The following is a 25,003-nucleotide window of genomic DNA, read 5'->3' as shown; positions in this document are numbered from 1 at the left end:
GCTTTAGATGGCGTGGAAACAAGAATATAGCCGTTAGAGACAAAAATAGAGCCGTTGGACATAGTCTGCACTTCCTGACAATATTACCGTTGGGATCGGAGTCGACTCGCGCGATCAGGAGTCGACTCGTCTGTTGCAGGAGTCGACTCGTGCTTTACTGGAGACGACTCGGCCACTGTTCCAAATTTGAATTATTGTGCATCCTCGACTGGGAGTCGACTCGACTTAACCCGGAGTCGACTCGCCAACATCTGGAGCTGACTTGGCATTTTCGGAGTCGGCTCATCCCATGAATTCAGAGGACATTCTTTCTGATTTTCTTTCTCGAGTCGACTCGAATTCTCTTGGAGTCGACTCGGCTCTCAGAGCCCAAAAACTGATCCTCTGTATTTTTGGCTTGTCTGGTCTTAGAGTCGACTCAAATTGTTCCGGAGTCGACTCAGCTCTCAGTTTTCGAAACACAGCCTTCTGCCATCTTGGTGTAGCGCTGCCTTGGAGTCGACTCGAGCTGTCTGGGAGTCGACTCGAATCTCAGAGTCCGAAAACTGCCCTCTGACTTTTTCTTTGTGTTCCACTGAGAGTCGACTCTCGCTTTTTTGGAGTCGACCCGCCAACCATTGGAGTCGACTCGAATCTCAGGGTCGAAAATCGCTCTCTGACTTTTCTGCCTGTTTCACCCTGGAGTCGACTCGTTCTACTCTGGAGTTGACTCGACAAGCATCAGAGTCGACTCGAATTCCTCAGGAGTCGACTCGAAGACTATTCTTTTGAATTTTCCTTTGAATTTGCTCCTCCAAATTGAATCCTTTGAACTTGAAACTTGGGCCAATAATTTGTAACTTTCTTCCAACTTTTCTTGAGAGCTTTGGAGGCCTTCTTGTGTTCTTCCAACTTGCTATGTTCCTTGCAAAATAAATATCTTTCTCCTTGCAACACAAACATTAGTATTTATACTTCAAGATTTTGTGATCATCAAAATCAATCTTTAGGTCATCAGTCTCCCCCTTTTTGATGATGACAAAACTTGGAGTATATGCAATATAAAATATATTGTGTTCTAGAAGTAATACATAGCTAAGTTGCATGAAGTAGAAAACATATATATGTAAAAACATACTTCATGATAATGCTTTAGATTTAATCAGCTTAACACAATCAACATATTTCAATTTAAGCTGATTTGTATTCAATTCAAAACATAAAGCATTATGAGCATATACTTAGATATTTCTCCCCCTTTTTGACAACATCAAAAAGGTAGTGAAACATTAAGCACAAAGATCAGAATACTCAAATAAGATTAATCATATATGAATCATATATGAATTATATAACTCAAGGCAATAATATTAGAATCAGATTAATGAGTATAGATCAGAGCCAATTAAGATAATTTCAGAGCAAAACACATCGAATGTGATTTCAAGAAGATTTCTAATTTGATACCACAGATAGTTTTTTAATTAAGTGTAGGTGGAATCTTTCTTAAGTTAATTCAAGAAGTACCATAAATGATATTCAAGGAAAACACGAATGGAAATCTAACCTCTCTTCAATAATAAGTATGAAAGCTTGTTCATTTAAGATCTTTTGCCCAATCTATTAAGTATTTTATCAACATGAGAGCAATTTAATTAATTTTCAGAGTAAAAGATCAAAACTTATATACTTGAAAGACATAACATCATGTTGGATCATTAATTTTTAATGACTTCAAAGTTCTTTTATGATAATAAGAGCATTGGGGCACAAGTACCAAAATATGCAGTTTTTGATACATCTTAGAGCTCTTTTACAAACTTTCTTTTATTCTTTTAGAAAATAAGCACAATTTGATATATATATATAGAGATATGAATTGGTACAAAATTGAAGTTCTAAAGAGCAAGCCAATTAGGACTCATTAGTGAATTCCAAAATAGATTTTCTATGAGATACTCTAGAAAATTCAACACATTATTCTCCCCCTTTTTCATTAAGTTAGAGGCTCTTAAGATCAACTATTTGAATTGTAATTTGGTTCATGATTGATGCATAGGATATACTAACCAAATAACAAGCCTTAAGGTGTATCGTAAAAATTTTCAGATTTAAATTTCAGATGATAAATATTGGAGAGCATTAGGATCACTTTTCATTTAGTATTCTTTCTCTCTCCTTTAGTTATGGATTTATGCGATTTAGCTTCATATGATCTTTCCTTCTGAAATTTTCTTTCTCCCCCTTAATTGATCATTCCATTTAAGAGTTTAGAATTTGAAGATAATATTCAATAAAATTGTCAATCTCAAAACAAATATATTTTCTATAAGTATCAGCTTATTTTCATAAGACTCAATGTTTGAGATAAGACAACCTTTATAGACAACTATTAAAGCAAGTCTTGCAATATAAGAAGGTTCATCAAAATCAATCTATAAAAATCAAGGTATGAGATACTGAATATCTAAAGCTCTCCCTCAAAAGATGCATTCTTCTTTAATCATTCTTTTCTATTGTTGAATTTCAGATTTTAATGTTAAACGTGAATAAACCTGAAACTTTATGATATCAAGAATGTAGAGTGATCTAGAATTATTCAAAATTTATAGTAATCACTCTTTCTAATCCTTTAAGAACAAGTTATGCTTTCTCCTAATCTTAGAGAAAAATGTATAGAAATATTAATCAGAAGATGATTCATTTGAAGCTCAGTTTCTTTCAAAGGCATTTACATTTTCTTTCTTTTAGAATCATTCGAGTGAGCTGAAATATTTCTAGCTTTAAGATCATTCACTCTATATATATATATTCTGATGGAAGTCTTTAAGAATGTAGGAGAGAAAAACATGATCATTGAGGTATGTATGTTTATAGAACTCAATTTCTTAATCACAGTTTTTCAGCAATGTATACATGAATCACAATAAATATTTTTAATATCAAAATAAAATCATATATTTAAAAATATTTGCTTGCAATCAAGATCATTGACAGACACATCATTTAGACCAATATTAGTATACTTTGAAGATAAGAAATGATATGTTTTGGATGCGTATCGGAGCAATCAACCAAGGCATCAAAATTAATTCTGTTTTTCTTAAATTAAGACTTTATTTAGAAATCATATGGAGTTTAAGCTTTTATACAAAATCAGATTCTGAATTACATAGGATTTTCAATAGAGGCTTTCAAAATCATAATTTGAGATATGTATCGTCCACATTATAGCTCATCTTAAATCATTACGATTGAAAACACATATTTCAAGCATATTCAGAATATTTGTATTTATGTTGAGTTTTGGTATGAGTTAGCACATTATATACCAAAGTTAATCAAGTTGAAGGATAAAACAAACTCAATTCATTTTGCCTAAATAGAGATATCCTTCTCTTCTCCTTTTTACAAATTTATTCAACTTTCAGATTTTAATGATGATTGTGAATGACAAATCTGAAATTTCTTTTCAATAATACCAAACAAAAAAAAAATTTATGTAGTATTTCAAACATTCAATCAAATTATCTAAGCATGGAGCATTACAAAATATTGAGAACCCATAATTCAAAACATCATTCCACATGCAACATATATTATGTGTTAAGTCATGCATTAGAATATTAAGAGTAAGCATGTCAAGGATCAAAATCAATTCTTTTCAAATAAACTTCCCCTATTTAATTATAATCTTGCACTGATTTCATCCTTAAGGTGTGTTTCTAAAAATTTGAATTGATTCTTCTTATATATTTTCATTTACTTTGTCTTTCATTTTTACTTTCTTATGCTCTATACTCTATTTGCTCCCTATCCGATGGAGTTGGAAGGGGCACGAGGTACTACCACTAGCCTCCCTCTTGTGCCGTCCCTAATATACCCTACATCGAATAGTTGGGTCAAGTAGTGCCGGGTACTACCACTAGCCTCCCCATTGGCACCATCCCTATGATGAGCAATATAGAAAATTTATAAAGTTCACTTCAAACTCTCCCTGTTTAAGTGTAATTAATTACGAATTTTATCCCTTCCAAATGTGCCGAATATATTATGCTTGTTTTGCTTTTCCTTAAGATTGGAGTATTTGCCTTTGCTTAGATTTTACATCTCTTGAATAATATCCATTTTCTTTTTTCTTTATCTCTCTCTCTCTTTTTGTTATTCTCAAGTAATTTACATGAAAGAGTAGAATAAAGAAATAATCTTATGTATCATATAGATGTATATCATGCAAACAACATTTTCATAATGCTCAAGGATTCATCATTCCTCACAAGTTATTTTAAATCAAAAGTTTAAGCATAAACTTGTGTATTTCATGGTTATGACATAGGCAAAGATATATTTTAGTTTGGGCAAACCATGAAATAATTTCTAAGAGTATAAGTCAATCAATATATATAGAGACATGATATCAAAAATTAATAATTAAAGACCTTAATCATGCCATAATAAGATTTAAGTTATTGACTTTGCTCAATTAATTTATGAGAGAAGTATCTAGAATTACCAATTCATTCTGCATTCTTCAGTCAAATACCTACTAGATTTCTTACGTGTGAACTTTTGGCTGAAGTAGATCCTCTCTCTTGTTTGCATGTGAATGTTTGTTGTATCTTATGTGGAGGTGTCCTTCAAGTTGAATTCACTCATTTTCTTGCTCAAGGATTCTGCATTATTAACAAACTCCTTTTCTTTCTTGAAGGAAAGTCTTTAGTTTCTTTAAGATACAAACCATTCATCTAACATATTTCTAACTAGATGACTCAATATAAGATAAGACAATAGTTGAATATTGAGTAACTTTACTCAAGAGATTGCCTAAATATAAGCAAGCATATATCACTTGAACTAAAGAGATAGTTTCATTAACCAAGATAGTTCAAGAGCAAGCATGTGAGGCAATAGAGAGATTTATCAATGTCAAAACAATTTCTTATTTCCAAAATCAATTTAGTTTAGATTCTATTTGCTTAGGATAATTATCAATAAGATATGTTAGCTAAGTTTTAATCAACTTATCTTAAATGGTTGTTTCTATCAAAATTCAGATTATGATTTATTTGTTATCAATGAAATATGATTCATTAAAGTTGGATTGAGGTCTTGCATAAGGGCACATAATAAGCATACATTCTGGTTTACTAGCTGTATGATAAAATAATTATTCTATCATGCTTCAATACAGCTTTAACCAATAGATCTACTTTGCTCATCCTTTTCAAATTCTACAAGATGGGGTCATAGATATACCTTCTTTATGCCAATCTTCTATAAGAGTTTTTTTTGTGGACTAACTTTGGTCAATGAAGATCCCCCTTTCTTGTTTGTCTTAATTTGGAGTTTGAGAGAAGATGTTAATTCATTCATCATATATATTTCAAACTCACCTTACATGAGCTAAGTAAAATCTTCATATAACTCTTCATTAATAGAACCAAAAATGATGTCATCGATGCATACTTTGAGCAAATAAGATATCACAAATTCTTCTTTTTGATGCATAGATTTATCACTATTACTTTCTATCAAAAAGGTTACTTAAGCTTTTATATATCATGCTTTTGATGCTTGTTCCAAATCACATATTGCTTTATCATATATGTAATGTGTAATCTTTAAATATGGTGGTTATTTTACATAGATCTCCTTTTTTAATGAAATAACCACATAGGAGTGAATTCTACACATTCATTTGACAGATTATAAAGCTCATGAAGCAAACAAATGATAATGGTGATCTTTACTTCTAATCATGCAAAAATCTTATCAAGATCTATTTCATCTTTTCTTGATTTAGTCTTTTAGTAGTTATCAATTTTTCTTCACTAAGTGCATATCTGAAAAATCCAATTTTGGTTCTAATTATTAACAAGTTTTTCAGATTGTTATATGTAAAAGATTAACCATATACATATATAATTTGTTTTTAGTATTTTGATAATAAATCATTAGTCTCATAAAGAATAAAATGAATTGATACCTCTACAACTAGAATTTTTCATGAATGTTCTATATGCATTGCTTGATGAATGATATCCAAGGATAGAAGTATCTTTATCAGATTTGGCATTATTTTCATAAGAGCATATCAAGTATAGTATGTACGACTGAAAAATATGAAAGATATGCAATGGTTCATTTTCCATTTTTCAGAAGATCATAAGGAGTTTTCATCAAAACTGGATCTAATAGAAATCGTATGTATGACAAGCAGTGATGATAGTTTTTTTTTTTTTTAAAAAAATCATTTAAGTAGATGACTATCATACACAATTGTCCTTTTCATTTCTTCAAGAATTCTATTACCCCTATTTTACTTATGATGTCCTTGGAGCTGAAATAGTCGAGTTTAATATTATTTTCTGTATAACCTTTATCAGGATTTTGGTTTTCAACACTGTGCCATGATTCATAGTTTGGAAACCTTTATCATTTGAAGCACTTTCACACGATTCAGCAAATACAGAAAATATTTCAAGTTTATTTTCCAAGAACAAATCCAATGTAAGCTTTAGAAAACTTAGTGATGGAAACAACATCTTTAGATTTAGAAATGATTTTTGTTTGTTTCCTTAGTTAGCATGCATAGCAAAACTTTGACCTTTAAGTAGATAATCTAAGTAAGCCTATGGCAAGGTCTTTTGAGATTAAGTACATACTAGCATGAGTTGATTCTATGTACCAAGGATGGTTTCTTTAATCTTGGTATTCATAGTGCATATATTCAAAAGCATACCAAGTACACATTATCATATCTATGATCAATAAACAATAATGCCATGGATAAAAACTCTCAATCAAGCATATAGAGAATTCATAGAATTAATCTTAATAATGATTAATCATTTAGCAACTTTATCCAATGGTGAGTAAAGTGTCCTATAAAATGAAGTGATTTGATTATATTTCCAAAAGTATTTTCTATATCACAAAATTGATCAACACATGCAATTCATACTTTGATCAAATACTAAAACAAAAATAATGATGAGATGCAAGGATTACTGATTTCATTATTATTATTATTTAAAATTACTTTTCATAAGTATATTTTAAGTTTCAATGTGTCTAGAACACCCATTTGTATGAATCTATTTGTTTCATGGGTATCTTGGCACATCTATGTCTACATCCTCATATTTTCATTTTGGGTATCCAAGCTTGCTTGGATCCTTGAGAGTTAGGACATATGGTTCCTTTTGGAATCCAAATCTGTTTGATAGTAATAACTTTACCATTTGATTTAATTGTGTTAGAACGATAGGTAAAGTTGTTATGCCCATTCTTTTCATTTTTGAATAAGTTATCTTATTTAATGATTTACTTGGTGAATTGATAACCTTTTTCCCTAGAGATTTATGACTAAGTGAAGGAGTCAAGCTAAATTTTGATTTATCAAAATCAGCATGTTGGCTTTCAAACATCATTTTTAATCTTTCTGAACTTACAGTAAATTTGTTAATAAAAGACTTCAATTGGTTAATTTCTTTACTTAAGTTTTAATTTTCTTTAATTAAATTCTGATTTTTCTGAATTAATTGTTCTGAATTTAACCTTAAAATTTCATTTTCAGAATTTAGTTTATCTTGTATTTCATCATTAAAATTTCTTTCTTTTGAAATTTTCAGATTTAGTTTCTTAAGATTTTTATTCTTCACAGCTAATTTTCTACATTCACCATACAAGTCATGAAAAGCATTTAATAATTCATCATAAGAGAATTCTTCTTGAAAATCATTTGAGGTAAGAGTAGATTCAGATTTTACCTTGTCTTCTTGTGCCATAAAGCACAAGTTAGTTACCTCTTGTAGTTCCTTGGAGCTAATATCATCATTGTTGCTCGTAACTTTTATTTTCTTGCTTGACTCTTTCTTGGTCAAGGCTTTCTTCCTTTTTATCTCTTTCTTCCTTTCTTCTTGCTTCCTCTTCTTCTTTGTCTTTAAGAAGCTGATTTGCCTCGGAGTCGACTCGGACCTTATTGGAGTCGACTCGGTTGACTTGAGGGTCGACTCTGGAATACTTGGAGTCGACTCGACTGAGGTGGGAGATTCAACACCTTCTTCTGCAGTCTCATAGTTAGTAGGTAATTGAAGCACATGTGAGCTAATCTGAGATTTATCATAAATATTTTCTAAAGTATCCCAGATCTCCTTAGCAGATAAGCATGCAGAAATTTCATTAAACTTCGTTTCTTGAATAGCACAATATAATATGTTCATAGCATTAGCATTCAATTGTGCTAAGTCCTTTTCATTAATAGTTTGAGAGAGTGTGTAAAGGTCATTTATTATAATTTTTTATAAATAATAGTTTTGTGATTGAATAAAAATGCGCATGCGTATTTTCCAATGTGTATAGTTTATGCCATTAAATAGTGGAGGTGTATCAATTGATTGTCCTTCTCCTAGAAAACTATCTATTTGAGTTGTCATGATCTTTGGCTCTTGATCGTGAGATCAATAATTAATCTTAGAGCACCTGCTCTGATACCACTTGTTGCCCAGTAGATACAACCCAAGAGGGGGGGGTGAATTGGGTCTTTTAAAACTTTTAAGCTACTTCTAGCACTTTTTGATTAATTATGCTAAGTTGTATAGATGCACAGTGAAAGTTAAACTTAGCAACAGTTTGATGTATAGAATGTGACTTGATTGAATATGCTTGCAACTAAAGGATGCGCGGATAAGAGTTAAGCAAGCAATTTATCTAAGTAAGTGTGTTAGTTAGACAATAAAAAGAAGCATTACAAACACAACAAACATATAGTGGTTCGGTGCACCCCAGCACCTACATCCACTCCCCAAGACCTCTTGGAAATTTCACTATAATCCTACAGATTACAGTTGGTTGTTTTATAAGCTCACAACCAAACTTGTTGTTTTACGAGCTCACAACGAACTTGGTCGGTTTTTCCAGGCTCACCGACTAGAACTACCCCGATTGTTTTCCCGGGATCACAATCGAACCCTTACACGTTGGTTTTACCCTCGGCTCACCAACCAACCTAACACCGTTGGTTTTCCCTTTGGCTCACCAACAAACCTTAACCCCTTGATTCAATCCCTTGATTGAATCAAGTTACAAGATATTAAAACAAAGTTTATAACAAATCAAAGCTTCTTAAACAAGCAAATATAACAGTATAATCAAATAGAGTAAAGAGAAGCCCTCAAACGAGTTTTGAAGATGAAGGAGCTCGGCTTCTTCTTTACTTGACCCTCGTCTGATTTGGCACGAAGTAGAGGATCACCGAGGCAGCACACGGATGGAGAGGAGCCTTTGGGATTCACTTGGATGCTCTTCTTCTCTCTATTTCACTTTGGATGGCCCTTTTTTTGCTTATGGGAGATTTTCCTTGTAATCTCTTTCAAATCTCTTTTCTAAATGTTTTCTCCCACTTCCATTAGTTCTCCCCTAGCTCTCTTCTTGTTTTTATAGCTTTAGATGGCGTGGAAACAAGAATATAGCCGTTAGAGACAAAAATAGAGCCGTTGGACATAGTCTGCACTTCCTGACAATATTACCGTTGGGATCGGAGTCGACTCGCGCGATCAGGAGTCGACTCGTCTGTTGCAGGAGTCGACTCGTGCTTTACTGGAGATGACTTGGCCACTGTTCCAAATTTGAATTATTGTGCATCCTCGACTGGGAGTCGACTCGACTTAACCCGGAGTCGACTCGCCAACATCTGGAGCTGACTTGGCATTTTCGGAGTCGGCTCATCCCATGAATTCAGAGGACATTCTTTCTGATTTTCTTTCTCGAGTCGACTCGGATTCTCTTGGAGTCGACTCGGCTCTCAGAGCCCGAAAACTGATCCTCTGTATTTTTGGCTTGTCTGGTCTTGGAGTCGACTCAAATTGTTCCGGAGTCGACTCGGCTCTCAGTTTTCGAAACACAGCCTTCTGCCATCTTGGTGTAGCGCTGCCTTGGAGTCGACTCGAGCTGTCTGGGAGTCGACTCGAATCTCAGAGTCCGAAAACTGCCCTCTGACTTTTTCTTTGTGTTCCACTGAGAGTCGACTCTCGCTTTTTTGGAGTCGACCCGCCAACCATTGGAGTCGACTCGTGTTCCACAGGAGTCGACTCGAATCTCAGGGTCGAAAATCGCTCTCTGACTTTTCTGCCTGTTTCACCCTGGAGTCGACTCGTTCTACTCTGGAGTTGACTCGACAAGCATCGGAGTCGACTCGAATTCCTCAGGAGTCGACTCGAAGACTATTCTTTTGAATTTTCCTTTGAATTTGCTCCTCCAAATTGAATCCTTTGAACTTGAAACTTGGGCCAATAATTTGTAACTTTCTTCCAACTTTTCTTGAGAGCTTTGGAGGCCTTCTTGTGTTCTTCCAACTTGCTATGTTCCTTGCAAAATAAATATCTTTCTCCTTGCAACACAAACATTAGTATTTATACTTCAAGGTTTTGTGATCATCAAAATCAATCTTTAGGTCATCACGAGGTATTTGAGGGAGATCGAGACCGAGCTCGACATTGGCACCTTGAACCTTTCGCTGGGGCGCCCGGCTTCGCCCGGTGCTAATTGTAGCATCCGAGCGGGGTCGTGTATATGAGCTGGGCCGGGTCGTCTGGGAATCACGAAACATTTAGACATTAGAAGAAACGCAGCACAATTAAACAATTATAGATAAGCTATTGTAAAAAGGTGAGACTCATGTTCCGATCAGAGAGAACCCCTTGGGGTCCTACTGGTAATACACCCGGAGATTTTCAGAACTCTAGCTTCGTGGGATGGGGGTCCTCTCGAGAGACTCCAGCTTGTACGCCTCGGGTCGCTGGACGGGCACGACCCGGTAAGGTCCCTCCCAATTTGGGGCCAACTTTCCTTGCTCGGTCGACTGAGAGGCTTCAGCCCTTCTGAGGACGAGGTCCCCCACTTTGAAGGATTTGATTTTGACTCTGGCGTTGTAATATTGTGCCGTCTTTTGCTGGTACCTCGCCATGCAGACTCGGGCGGCTTTTCTTGTCTCCTCGACTAGGTCCAGGTTATTTCTGAGCTGCGAAAAGCTGGAGTTGGCGTCATAATGCTCTACCCTCGGAGAAGGGAGCCCGATCTCCAATGGGATAACGGCTTCTGTTCCATACGTCAAGTTGAAGGAAGTTTCGCCGGTGGGTATGCGGAACGTAGTCCGATAAGCCCACAGGATGTTGTATAGGTCTTCGACCCACTGTCCCTTGGACTAGTCGAGCCTGGCTTTGAGCCCCTGTAAAATAGTACGATTCGTTACCTCGGTTTTTTCATTTGTCTGAGGATGCGCGACCGAGGTGAAGCGGTGGTCGATGCCGAGCTCGGAGCAGAACTCTCTAAAGCGAGCGTCATCAAACTGGCGGCCATTGTCTGATATGAGGATGCGGAAAAATCCGAATCTGCAGATTATTGACTTCCAAACGAAATTTCGCATCTTCTGCTTGGTGATCCGGGCTACTGGCTCGGCCTCAACCCATTTTGTAAAATAGTCAATAGAGACAACCAAAAATTTTTTTTGTCCGGTTGCCAAAGGGAATGGTCCCAGGATATCAATTTTTTATTGGGCAAATGGCCAAGGAGAACTGATCGAGGTCAGCGGGTCGATGGTCGGCGTTGAATATTGGCGTTCCTCTGGCATCAGTCGCATCTCCGGACGAAGTCTAGCGTATCCTTCTGGAGTGTCGGCCAGTAATATCCCTGGCGTAGAATCTTATGTGCCAGTGCTCAACCTCCCAGATGATTTTCGCAAATCCCTTCGTGGACTTCACGCATTGCATAATCCGCCTCCGACGGGCGGAGGCATCTGAGGAGGGGGAGGTAAAAGACCTCTGATAAAGTTTGCCCTCATACATTATGTACCGAGAGGCTAAGCGCTTGACTCGGCAAGCTTCGCGCTCATCACTGGGGAGGGCGTCATCCTGCAGGTAGCTGACGAGCTCGTCCATCCAGCTCGGCTCAACCTCAATGCAAAGGGTCGGCTCGGGTTCCTTTGTGCTGGGCATCTGAAGATACTCCAGTGCTGCTGCTTTGGGAAGCTCGCTCATGCGAGAGGATGCCAACTTTGACAGTTGATCTGCTCTGAGGTTCTCCGACCTAGTAATGTGTTGGATGTGGAAAGAGCTCAGAGTCGTGGTGAGATCCCGCACTTTTCGGAGATACTCCTGCATCGTGGGCTCTCTAGCTTCAAAGTTGCCCAAGATTTGGTTTACAACCAGCTGGGAGTCGCTGAAGACCCTTAGGTCCTTCACTTCCAGCTCTCTTGCTAACTTGAGCCCAGCGATGAGTGCCTCGTATTCCGCCACATTGTTAGAGGCAGAAAACTCGAGGCGCAGAGCCTGCTCGGCAACCACTCCATATGGACTAGTGAGGATGAGGCCCACTCCACTACCCCCTGAGTTCGAGGATCCATCGACGCGCAGAGTCTACGTCGACCTCGGGGTCTGCTCCGTTGGTGCGGGCTCAAGCTCGGCCTCGTTTGGCACAGTGCACTCGACTATAAAGTCGGCGAGTGCCTGCGCCTTGATCGCCAATCTGGGTCGGTACTCGAGGTCGAACTCTTCAAGCTCGACGGCCCACTTTGTAATTCTCCCAGCACGATCTGATCGTTGTAGAATTTGCTTCATCGGCTGGTCGGTCAATATGGCCACTGTGTGGGCTTGGAAGTAGGGCCGGAGCCTCCGAGCCGAAACGACCAGGGCAAAAATTGTCTTTTCCAGTTTTGAATATCGGGTCTCGGCGTCCCTCAAGACCCGGCTGGTGTAGTATACCGGTCTCTGAAGCTTGTTCTCCTCTCGGACCAGGACCGAGCTCACTGCAACTGGAGAAACCGCCAAATATAGATAAAGAGGCTCACCCTGCTGAGGCTTCGTAAGCAAAGGAGGAGAAGCAAGAAGACACTTAAGCTCTTCAAAGGCTTGCTGGCATTCTGCCGACCACAAGAAGTCCTTCGGCCGCTTGAGAGCCGCGAAGAATGGGAGACAGCGCTCGGCCGACCGGAAAACAAATCTCCCGAGAGCTGCAACCCGTCCCGTAAGCCGCTGTACCTCTTTAACTGTCCTCGGGAGCACCATCTCTCGGAGTGCCCGGATCTTCTTAGGATTGGCTTCAATTCCTCGTTGGGTGATCACGAAGCCAAGAAACTTGTCCGAGGTGACTCCGAATGCACATTTTGCAGGATTGAGCTTCATCTGGTATCTTCAAAGCGTGGTGAATGCCTCGTCGAGGTCAGCCACATGATCCTTCGCCATTCGACTCTTCACCAACATGTCATCGACATAGACCTCCATGTTTTGGCCTATTTGGTCTTTAAAGATTCGGCTGATCAGCCTTTGATAAGTGGCTTCAGCATTCTTTAGGCCGAAGGGCATCATCTTGTAGCAATAGGTGCCCCCGACAGTAATGAAGGCCGTTTTTTCTTCATCCTCCGGCGCCATCCAGATCTGGTTGTACCCTGAGAAGGCGTCCATGAATGTCAGCAACTCATGCCTCGAGGTGGAGTCTACGAGCTGGTCGATGCTGGAAAGCGAAAAGCTGTCCTTCGGGCAGGCTTTGTTCAGATCGATGTAGTCCACGCACACGCGCAATTTTTCGCTAGCTTTTCTGACAAGGACCACATTGGCGAGCCACTCTGGATAGGGTATTTTCCGGATGAAGCCGGCCTTGAGGAGTTTGTCGACTTCCTTGGTCGTTGCTCGTTGTCGCTCTGGAGCGGCACTTCGCTTCTTTTGTCGCACAGGCTTACAGGTTGGCTTTACTTGAAGTCGGTGGACCACGACCTCCGAATCTATTCCTAGCATGTCGGCGGGCGACCAGGCGAAGATGTCCATGTTGGCCCGCAGAAAGTTGACGAGGCGATCTCTCTCGCGAGCATCAAGGCCGGAGCCGACCTGCACGGTTAGCTCGGAAAAATTTTCTCGTAAGGAAATTTGGGTGAGTAGCTCACCAGGCTCTACCCGCTTCTTCTGAGGGCCGACCCGTGTCTCTAAAGTTTCAACTGAGAGCTGGTCATCTGGTGTTGAAGTTGACTCTTTGGCCAGTTGCTTCGCCTCGTGGGTCACCATGTAGCATCGCCTTGCTACCGCCTGGTCCCCACGGACTTCGCCGACTCCTTGGCTGGTGGGGAACCGCATAAGTAGGTGGCAGGTTGAGACCACGGCTCGAAGAGCGTTGAGCCCTGGTCGTCCAAGGATGGCGTTATAGGCCGAGGGCAAGCGCACCACGAGAAAACCCATCCTCACGTACTCTCTTGGGGGGCGAGCCCGACCGTAACTAGGAGATCGACCTCGCCCTCCACTAGAACTGAGTCTCCGGTAAATCCGACCAGTGGGGCGTTCATCCTCCGTAACTGCCTTTCTGTCATCCCCATTCTAGCATAGGCATCAAAGTACAAAACATTCGCCGAACTCCATTATCGACTAGGATGCATTTTACATCAAACTTGTTTACGACCATAGAGATGACCATAGCGTCATCGTGAGAAGTTTCAACTCCCTTGAGGCCCTCATTCGAGAAAGAGATGACTTCAGAGGTGCAGGGGCGCTTTGGAAAAAGTCTTTCCCCAGCGGGTTCTCCGGCTGGGGCCCTCCGATCTATGGTGTTGATAGTGCCAGCAATGGGTTTGTTAGCATTCGGCTCTCTATGCTGCACGACATCCTCGACTGGTCTTTTTTCTTCACGCCGGTTCCGCACAAACCGGTTGAGCACTCCTCGGTGGATGAGTGCCTCGATCTCATCCCGGAGCTGGAAGCAATCCTCCGTATCATGACCATAGTTCCGGTGGAAACGGCAGTACTTCTTGGGGTTGCGCCAGGCCCCGAGGTCCCGCATTGGGGGCAGAGGCCGAAAATAATTCCGACCCTCGATCTCCATGAGGATCTCAGTCCGAGAAGCGTTAAGGAAAGTGTAATTTTCGTACCTCCCGTTGGATATGCGGGGCCGCGGTGGAAATCTCGGACGAGACGGGGATCTTGGTCGGAGCGGCCCCCGCAGCCGAGGGGGACTCTTCAGACGAGGCGGGTTCTTAGCTTGGCGCGGAGACGGGCTTCTGGGATGGCCGTGCTCCTCACGATGCCTCTTTTGCTTTTTGGAGGTCTGCTCGGCCTCACCTCGTCTAGAAGCGACGGCTTCCTCGGCTTTCACGTACTTCCGCACCCGGACTAGCATCTCGGTGAAGTCAACTGGGAAATTCTTCTCGATGGAGAAGAAAAACCTGTAGGACCGAGCTCCAGTCTCGAGTGCCGACATGGCTATTGACTGGTCAAGCTCGCGGACCTCCCAAGTTGCGGCAATGAAACGGTCCAGATATTCCCTGAGCGACTCTCCCTCCCTCTGCTTTATATCGAGGAGGGAGTCTGAAGTCCGCCGCTGGGGTCGGCTGGCAGCGAAGTTGGTGGCGAACTGCCTACCGAGCTGCTCGGAAGAGGAGACCGTTCTGGGTTTCAGCCCGGCGAACCAAAGACGAGCTGCTCCTCGAAGCGTTGCCAGGAAGGCCTTGCAGAGCATGGCCTTCGAGGATCCTTGCAGTGCCATCAGGGCCCGGTAACTCTCCAGGTAATCGAGTGGGTCGGTCATGCCGTTGTAGGGCTCCACCTGGGGCATCTTGAACCTCGGCGGAACCGGCTCATCCTCGATTTGTTGGGAGAAGGGGGACCTCGTGGTAAACTCGAAGTCGCCCTCGCGTCTCGCCCTCCTGCCATGGAGCGCCTCGATCTGGCGCTCCAGGTTCTCGACTTTCTTGTCGAGTTCATCACTCTGGGGGATCGCCACGGCGGTCTGCTCGGGCGCAGGTTGCCCTAGGACTTACTCGATCTCTGACGGTTGTGGCCAGTCGCCTGGACCCCTCAGTGGGGGTTCTCTCCAAGAAGATGCTCGGGCGTGGAGATCTTGGCCTTGGAGGGCCGGTCCACTTAGAGGGGGGACCGGCGGGACCGGGGCCTGAGGAAACAGTGCTGTCGGGACGCCCCTAGGTTGCAGGCCTTGGACAGCAGCAGCCAAGGCCTGAACTTGCTGCACCAAGGCCTCGAACTGTTCCGGCCGAACTAGAGAAGTCGAATCGGCTGGAAGTGATGAGTTCTGGACAGAGTGTCCAGGGCTAGGTGGAAGACGTCGGGAGGCATTAGAAGCTCTCTTGCTTCTCAGCTTCATAGCCGCGACTCGGGCCCTTCCTCTAGCGCCAACTGTTGCTGGAATTTGGATCCGGGGGCGACCATCGGCTGAGGAGGGGGAAGCTCCGGCGAGAATCGACGAACGGCGGTCTGGCTGGCGCGTGACGTCCTCCGGAAAACCTGCAGGAAGCCGGTGGCCGGGGTTTCCGGTGCCGGCCCTCCGATGCTTAAGTTCGTGGGGGCAAGTGTATGAACGGGAGTAGTCAATGTTCAGAGTTTTTTCTCCCTTCTCTTCTAAAATGGGGAAGTTCCCCTTTTATAGAGAGGACTGGGTTACCTGTGATGTGACGGGGCAAACGGTCTGTAGTATGATTGGTCATGCAGTAGAAATCAATGCTCGATCGTGTGAATCAATGCCGTTACTGTAGGAGATTAGGCCGAAGCTCACAAGTCATCATGAAGTCATACCATCATTCATAGCCAAGCAGGTTTCCTGTAAGAGGCTTGATGTCCGTAGACAGCAGAAGCCATACGTTTTAATTGTTGAGTAAGCTGAGTGCCTGCAGGAGCCATACGCTTTAATTGTTGAGTAAGTTGAGTGCCTGCAGGAACCATATGCTTTGATTGTTGACGAAAACGAGGCATGGTTTTTTGGTCGCACTGCGGGGCGATGTGACCACAGCGCGAGTGACCACGACGCAAGTCGGGCGTTTCTAGGTCAGTAGGGCTGCTCGGGCGCTTCCGGGTCAGAGGGTCTGCTCGGCGCTTCCAGGTTGGAGGGTCTGCTCCGCGCCTCCAGGTCGGAGGGTCTGCTCGGCGCCTCCAGGTCGGAGGGTCTCGCAGTCGTGACGACTTATATTTTTCCCCTAATAATTATTATTCTATAAACCATGTGGTTCTTACCTTGCAAGCATGCTGACTGGAGTGCCTCGAGTAAGTGGATCAGGTGTGAAGCAGGAACAGAGTTTCAAGAAGGAATGCCATTTAAGAAGAATCCAAGTGCAATTATTATTATTGTTATTATTTCACCCCAAGGTTAGTAATCAGAAAGTGATCCTATGAGAGTGTTAATTCGGCGTACTCATGATGCTGTGAACTATCTTTGATCAAACAAGAATAAACTGGTGCTAGTTGGCATACCCTTCAATACTTTAAAGAAAAAAGATGGCCGGTTTGTGGAAATAACACTTGTATATTACAGCACTCATCATTAGTGCCTAGCTGTGTTGCTAATGTGCAATTGTTACCTTTTAATACTGCAGACCAACGAGAAAAAGCGAATCTTTACTGTTACCTTAAGGGCTCGTTTGGTTCGCGGGAAGAATTTTTCCTCCTAGGAATATGATTCCTGGGAAACAAATTCCTAGGAAAAGAATGCTTAGGAATGTACTTTTGGCATGTTTGGTTGACCATTGGAAAATGGCAAATTTCCAAAGTGCTTATGTTTGGTTGGCCATCCACTTTCCTAGGAAAGTTATGTATAATTTCTATTATGCCCTTAATAAAAATTAGGTTTTTAATATCTCTTTAATGCTTCTTTAATGTTGAAGGGACTTTTTGGAAAAAAGTAAAAATGGAGTAATTCCTGCCTCATGGGAAAGCAACTTTCCCATGTTTCTCATGGGAAAGACTTTTCCATGAAATGTGGGAATCATATTCTCATGGGAATTCAACTTTCCCTTCTCTCTCCTTTGAAAACTCCAACCAAACAAGAGGCATCTCATTACTTTTCCGTTGACCACACTTTCCCCCCTTCTTTTTCCGCGAACCAAACGAGCCCTAAGTCACCGGACGCTTCAAATTTTATTCATGATCAACCAAGAATTTATGTATTTCAAGATTAATCATTAATACCGAAGGAAATATCTCTAAGGTTTAATACACATACACCTAAGCTTCTTATTCTTCGGAACTTCACTTCGTAGTCAAGCTTACCCTTGAGACGCAGCTCTTGGGCAACCCAATCAACTGGGATACACCACCCTAGGCTTCGTACGATCACTGCCGTCGAAGCCATGCCCTTTGGGACTTCTCAACCCGTTCCAATGGCAGCTCGAGGACTTCTATAAAGTGCCGTTGGAGGATCTCGAGCTCCTCCTCCAATATCTTGTAGTTAGTTCACACCGGCTGTCGGGGTGGAGCCTGTGCCACCGTCAACCACGAGGGATTGGTCTCGGCCACTTTCGGGAGCAGCCGATCCTCGCTACCGGACGACCCCTTGGCCAATCTCACCCGACAAACCTCATCTGCCACAGCCTCCTTCATTGCTCGTGTGCTCCAATGATCGCCCATCTCCCTGGGTTCCTAGGTGTTCGAGGAAAAGCCGCAGACACACGGAAATTGAAGCAGTGAGTAGCTTTCTTTCTGCTTTTCTCGCTTTTTTTGTTCGTCCGAACAAAGGCCAGGAGGTCTCCTTTCGTGGGGCCTCGGAAAGGCTCAAGTCAAGCATGCAACGGCGACTGAATGAGAGACATTTCAGAAGCCTAAATCTTAGTAAAAATTTTGAAAGGTATACATACAATACTTTCAAAATAATTATGTGACTAAAGATTCAGAAATGTGCCAAGGAATTGAAGGAGACTGATCTAAGAAATTTCATTACAAATAACCAAAGTTTGTTTTTTATCAGAAACAAATAGGCCAATGAATTCGCACATTTGATGGGTGGAAGAAATTTCATTATAAATAATCAAAATTTGCTTTATTAGAAACCAATAAGCCAATGAAATTCACATTTGATGGGGTGAAGAAAAGCAAATTTCAGCGGTAACACATTCTGGATCTAAATATCTCAATAGATAACAAGCCATATCCTAATTTTATTTGACTGACAAGCAGAATTCCGAATTTATATCTTTGCATACAATAGAGAACAGGCAAGGGCAAAGTTAATCATATGAATTAAATTACGTAGAAACATGCATTCAGGACTCAAATTGATAGGATAATAAATAGATAAGAAAACATGAAATATTAAATAGTAGAACCGGAAAGGCTGATCTACTTACGGATAATGTCGGAGTTCTTAAACCAAGCACGGATAGGTAGCTCATAAACTGAACTTAAGTTATAACTAAGTTCACTGGTGCTAGAAATAACAATCTTACTCCCCCTACCTTCTTTTCCGGGCGGAGTAATAAGTCGAGGCGCTTGGGGGGCCGATGGCGGTGCGGCCTCTAGCGGCGACTGAAGCCTTAGCGTTGGTTTCCCTTCGTAAAAGGAGTATATCTCGTACCTATAATTGCAGCCCCCTCCAAGCACCCTCGCTCCCTGTCTCCCCTCCAACCGGGGGTCTATCGGGTTAAGCATGCTGCTGAGGCACTGCCGGCACTCGCTCGTCGATAAGTCCCGAGTGCACTGCACCAGCCCATATATCGTCGGAGAAGGAGGGTTGGTGGAGTTCATCATCTCCCCGGTCGCGAACATCTCGGTCGAGTTGTAGGCAGCCCAGTCGGCTATCCTGTCCATGAGCACGTCGACAAGCTTGTGGAACCGGCTGGGGTCGGTTATGTTGTTGACGTTATACATCAAGATCTCGTTCGAGGTGTCTATGGTCGTGAGAAAATGCCGGTTGGAGTAGTAGAGGAGGCAGTAGTCGTACCAGGTGAGGGCACCTTTGGCGTAGGGGCAGAGATTGGGGGCGTCATGAATGGCAGTGTCGAGGCAGGAGCGGCAGACGGAGGCGTTGGTGTCGCCGCGGCAGAGGGCTTCTCCGTAGATTTGGTTGGGGTCCTGACCGAAGATGGATTGGGAGAAGCCACCGGAGTTGGAAGTGTTGGAGTCGAGGGAGGTGAGGAGAAGGTTGAGGTTGGAAGCGTAGGTGCTGTTGCGGGTGTAGTTGCCGGTCTTGGCGCAGAATTGGTAGAGGGGGTCAGCGGCGGCTGGAGGGGAGTGGTTGAGGAGGAAGAAGAAGAGCAGAGGGCATAGCAGGAAGAGCGGGGAAGAGGAAGGAAGATAAGGGAACATGGCGAATTGATGCTATGGTTGTGGTGAGAACTCACAGAGACGGAGATGATGATATGATCGGACAATCGAGACTGGTGCCAACCGTGGGATGGGAACGGTGAAGTCCCCTCATGTCGTGATTGACCCGTCAAAACGACATAGAGCGCTTATGTTGTGGGGGTGTGATGGGGATCAGATGGCTGTGAGACCCTTTCGGATGCTGGGATATACGACGCAGGATAAAGAATCGGAACGCTAATATAGCGTACATATGAATAACGTGAGTTCGGGCTCTTTCCTTACTAATTAGATATTCTGAATTCAAATTACAAATAATAATTTTAAATATTTAATTTAAATAATTATAGTATAGATTTTTTTTTCTAAAAGTTATATAAATAGAATCTGAAAAATTAATTAGTAGATATTTAGGTTTCGTTGCATGTTTTTGGCATCTCAAAGATAAGCTTCATGAAAGCGGTGGACATTAGACATCAAATGCAAATGAAAAGGAGATAGAGGACGAAGCATGGTGGGAGTAGTTTATATTTCATAGGACAGTTAGGCTGATAAATACTAATTTACACACTATGCTCGCTTCTCTCTTCAAGTTGATCTCTATTTTTTCCTTTTTCTGCTTAAATTAGGCACATACGTACTATTTTTTTCGCTAATAATAAAAATAAAGATATTTTTACATTGTCAACCTACATTTTTCTACACCTTCCATCTACCATACTTGCATCCCGGCAAACTTTGGTGCGAATAATGTCTATCTTTAAAGAGTACTCTTTCTAGAGAGGGAGAGAAGATCCAGGTTTCAAGTTTTTTCCATCTTCAAAGACTCGTTCTAGAAAGGGAAAGAAAATCCGGGTTGGATTCTTGAAATATTTTCAGGAGATTGGAGGATTCCAAGAAACTCTTTTCCTTCCCTTTCTATTTTATTTTTTTTTATTCTATTTTTTTTATAAAGCAAGTGCTCTATTTTTGGAATGCATTGCAATGTTTTTTTTTTTGTTTAAAAAAATAGTAATAAAGTAAGATGTATCTTATAATAATTTGTCGTTTGTTTTCTTTTTTTCTAGTTATTTTTGTTGCAAAAAGGCATAGCACATGTTTATTTTAGATAAACTCAATACTAATCCTTGTGCTTTGTAAAATTTAAGCAATAATCTTTACATTATCATAATCATTTAATACTTTGCTTCTACCTAATTAATACCATTATAAATTAAATTACTTTATTAGCCATTAAAAGTAATCTTTGAATTAATGAGCAATAAGATAAGCAATAATATTTTCTTGTGTTGACTATTGTGTTTTATGATGACAGATGATGGTCATACAAAGATTGGTTTCTTCGTATCTTATTGGATCAACTACGAATTATTTTTTTGAGAATAAACATAATGACCTGACTTTGCTACCTTGCAGAATCTTTTTTCGCAGTTACAATTTTAATTTTTGAGATTTTAATATCATATAATAATTATTGTAAAGTTTGGAGTGATTCTTGGTAAAAACAAAATTAATAATGCACAAGTGTGCTAAATAAGTTAACTAAGTTCAAAAGTGTAATTCTTTAATCATAACAACCGGAGGTTTCACCATCTATGACTACATCTCTTATAATTGCATCCGATCAAATATTATTTTTTTTGAACTTACAATATCACCAACAACCTTCCAAATAGAGTAAATTCAATTACATGAGGCTCAATTACATTTAATTATAGTTGCAAGCAAATAGTGCTGGAATACAACTTCAAGGTTCCTTACCATCCTTAAATTCTATTTATATATCTTATTGTACTTGTTGCTGGAAATTGAACTCGGAGACAACCACTGGCTGAGAAGGGGGAGCTCCGGCGGGTGGCGTGTCGGCGGGCGGCGTTCTCCGGGGAACCTGCAAGAAGCCAGTGGCCGGGGTTTCCGGCACCGGCCCTCCGATGCTTAAGTCAGAGGGGACTAGAGTTTGGAGAAGGAGATATATATATATTGTCAATGGAAGTCAGAAGAAAAACCCCCTTTTGAGGGGACGAAGCTCCCCTTTTATAGGAGGAGTGCAGGGTTACCTGAGATATGACTGGGCGAGTTAATAAGTTACCGTCATGATTGAGCGTGATCATGCGCATTAATTGGTTGTCGTGGGTGACTGAACGGGATGGAGTGGGTCAACGAGTTGCCGTAGATGGTCTGAAATTTTGAGTAAGCTGGAGGTCCATGGCGATCATGCGCATTTAATTGCTGTCAGTCGTTTAGATGGAGATTACGAGATTAGATCTTGGGTGAGGAGAGGAGGAGCTTGATCCAGGCGGAGTGGAGAAGTCGGCTTCACCCTTTGATCGAATCTTCTTAGGACTGGAGGACGACCGGGCTCAGTTCGGCCGAGATCAAGGCCGCAAGGCTGTGGGCTCCGACGTCGGGCGCCTTGAGGTCGGGCGCATCTGAGGTCGGGCGCCTTGAGGTCGAGCGCCTTGGAGGGTTACTGCCGTTACGCCCATTGTCACGTGCCGGCAACGTACCCACGTGTTTTGGGCACTTCATTTTTCCCCCAACACTACCCCCGACTTTCGAGTTCGAGCCGCTTGCGAGCTCGGACGAATGGAGTAATTATCTTAATCGGTTGGTGGGACCAGGTAGCTTTGAATTGCTCTGCGGTTCCGCGCGCTCTGGGGCATCTTTAATGAGGGCTCGAGGGCACGAGGCGACGCCCTTTTGCTTTTCGAGGTCGCTCCGGGCTGCGGGCTCATGATGAGCCTCCTGGATCCGACGAGACACCGCTTCGATTATGCATTTAAAGCATCGATCCAGGTTGATTCGCTGCTTCAATTTTCGGGGCCGACACGTGGCACGATCCGGGCGGAAGGCAGGATCTGGCTCTGCCGATCTGGGCCGTTGGGAGGGTCTATATAAACCCCAGACCTGGCCCTAAAAGCTCTTATTTGGACGCAGCTACTGTTGCTCTTTCCTCCTTCCGTCTCCTTCTTTCTTCTTCTTCCAGTTACTGCTTAGTCTTCCCGGCGGTGCTCCAAGGCGATTTCCGGCGATCATCTGCATTCTCTGCCTTCGGTCGGTGGCATTTTCGGGGAAGCCCATAGTAGGTTCTTCTCCTTCATTTGCTCGGAGGGTTTTTGCCTTTCTTTTTTTCCTTTTTTTTTTGTCCTCCTCCTTCTTCTCTGTTTTTCTCTTGGAGTTGGGTCACGGTCCGGATGAAGTTGGGTCCAGTTTGGTCGAGGAGGAGTTGGAGTTGATCCGTGCTCGGTTTTTCCCTCAACGCAGGTTTCGCCTTGAGCCCGCGGGGTCGGAAGATCGGGTGACGAGACCTCCTCCAGGTCGGATCGGGGTGTACGTAGAGACACTCTAGGCCGGCCTGCGATTCTCCTTGCATGGGTTCGTGAACAAGCTCCTGGCGGCATACCAGCTCGTCCCAGCGCAGCTCGCTCCGAACTCGTGGAGGACCATCGTTAGTTTTTTATCCCTTTGCCTTGCGCACGGGATACCGACCTCGGTAAATGTCTTTCGCTGGTGCTTCATGTTGAAGTCCAATCCGGCGGATGAGGAATGGCTCTACCTCGCCCTTCGGGGCGGTAGGCCGTTCTTCCGAGGTGCTCCTTCCTCCATTCATGGGTGAAAGAAGAGATTTTTCTTTCTTTCCTCCGAGCGCATGTAGGGATTCGACCCGAGATGGGGACAGCCCCGATTAAAGGCCGCCAACAAGCTCTCTAGACTTTCAGAGAGCCAGTAGAAGACTCTCGACGCCCTTCACGGCCTCGAAGAGAATATTCTTCTGAACGACCTCCTGAGCGAGGAGGTTTTGGTGAACGTCGGTTGAGCTCGGCGTGTCCCCAGGGTAAGAGTGGTTGCATTGCTCTTCCTCCGTTTTGTTGTCTCTTGTCTTACTTGTTTTTCTTCTTTTTCTTTTTCATCATTCTTTGGTGACTACCTGACACGGCCTTTTTTCCTTTTCAGATATTGCAAGGATGGTGACCAGCAACGCAGCTCTTCTTGCCCGATACAAGAGGAGGGCAGCCGAGGCTGGCGGGGCTCCACCTGAGCCTAGGAAAAAGACTAGGTCGGCCTCGACTGCTGCTTCCGCCGAGGCGAGGTTCCCTGAGGCCGGACCTTCCGACCTTATTCGGAAGGAGGTTCCCCCTACCGAGCGCGCGGGCTCGAGCTCTGCGAGGAATTCTACGCCCCCTGCTTGCCAGACCCCCATTTCCCAGCGACCGAGCCGCCAGGTCATCCGCTTGCGGCGCTCGGGCCCTGAGCCGGGCAGCGGTCTCGGGGTCCCGAGCTCGTCTCTACCAAGCTCAGCGAGACCCAACCTTCCGAGCTCTTCGAGGGTCGAAGCTCGCCCGGAGAGGAGGCCTTTCTGCCTGAAGTGGGTAATCTACGAGGACGACTCGGCCCTCCATGACCCCAGATTGCGCGCCAAGTGTTCCGTTGCGCGCTGCTTCCGGTCGACTGGGCCAAGTTCGAGGCTTCCGATTTTGGCAGCCTCGTCGACCAGACTTACTGCTCCGCCATCCGGGTAAGTTGGCTATTTGCCTTAACTTCCATATTTTTTGAATTCTTGACCTCTGCTTACTCCCTTTCTTCTTTTTTTTTCTTTATAGCATCTCCACGAGGTCGACTTGTTAGTCTCCGTGGCGGCCGACTGTCAGGATAAGGCTCGGAGGAGCCAAAGGGCACGGGAGGAGGCCGAGAGAAGGCTTGGCGAAGCCGAGGCCTCGCGGAGGGAGGCCATCGCGAGGATGGAAGCTGCCGAGGCCGCGCAGCGATCCGCGCTCGAGCGTCTGCACGAGGAGATAGCCTCGCATGCTCTGGCCAGGTCGGAGCTTCGCACCTCCGAGGCGCGCCTGGCCGACGCCCGCTCCGAGATCGCCGGCCTCAAATATGAGGCGGGGGTCTCTCAACTGAAGATCGAGCAGCTCGAGGCTCGAGAAAGAAGGGCACAGGAGCAAGCCCAGAATGCGGTGCAA

General features: G+C 43.1%; 1 pseudogene across 1 annotated transcript in view; it reads right to left on the bottom strand.

The window, feature by feature from the left end:
* LOC149752881 (cysteine-rich receptor-like protein kinase 6) overlaps nucleotides 1-20,114 on the bottom strand; it is a 43,973-nt pseudogene extending 23,859 nt beyond the window's left edge. The window contains exon 1 of the transcript XR_016396464.1: nucleotides 19,082-20,114. The product of XR_016396464.1 is annotated as a cysteine-rich receptor-like protein kinase 6 (transcript). The remainder of the gene's footprint in view (nucleotides 1-19,081) is intronic.
* Between the last annotated feature and the right edge of the window lie 4,889 nt (nucleotides 20,115-25,003).

This window comes from Phoenix dactylifera, chromosome 9, assembly GCF_051530095.1.
Source record: "Phoenix dactylifera cultivar Ajwa chromosome 9, Ajwa_hap1_PhDact_Kaust_v1.1, whole genome shotgun sequence".
Classification (NCBI taxonomy): domain Eukaryota; kingdom Viridiplantae; phylum Streptophyta; class Magnoliopsida; order Arecales; family Arecaceae; genus Phoenix; species Phoenix dactylifera.
This window is presented reverse-complemented; position numbering and strand designations above follow the sequence as displayed.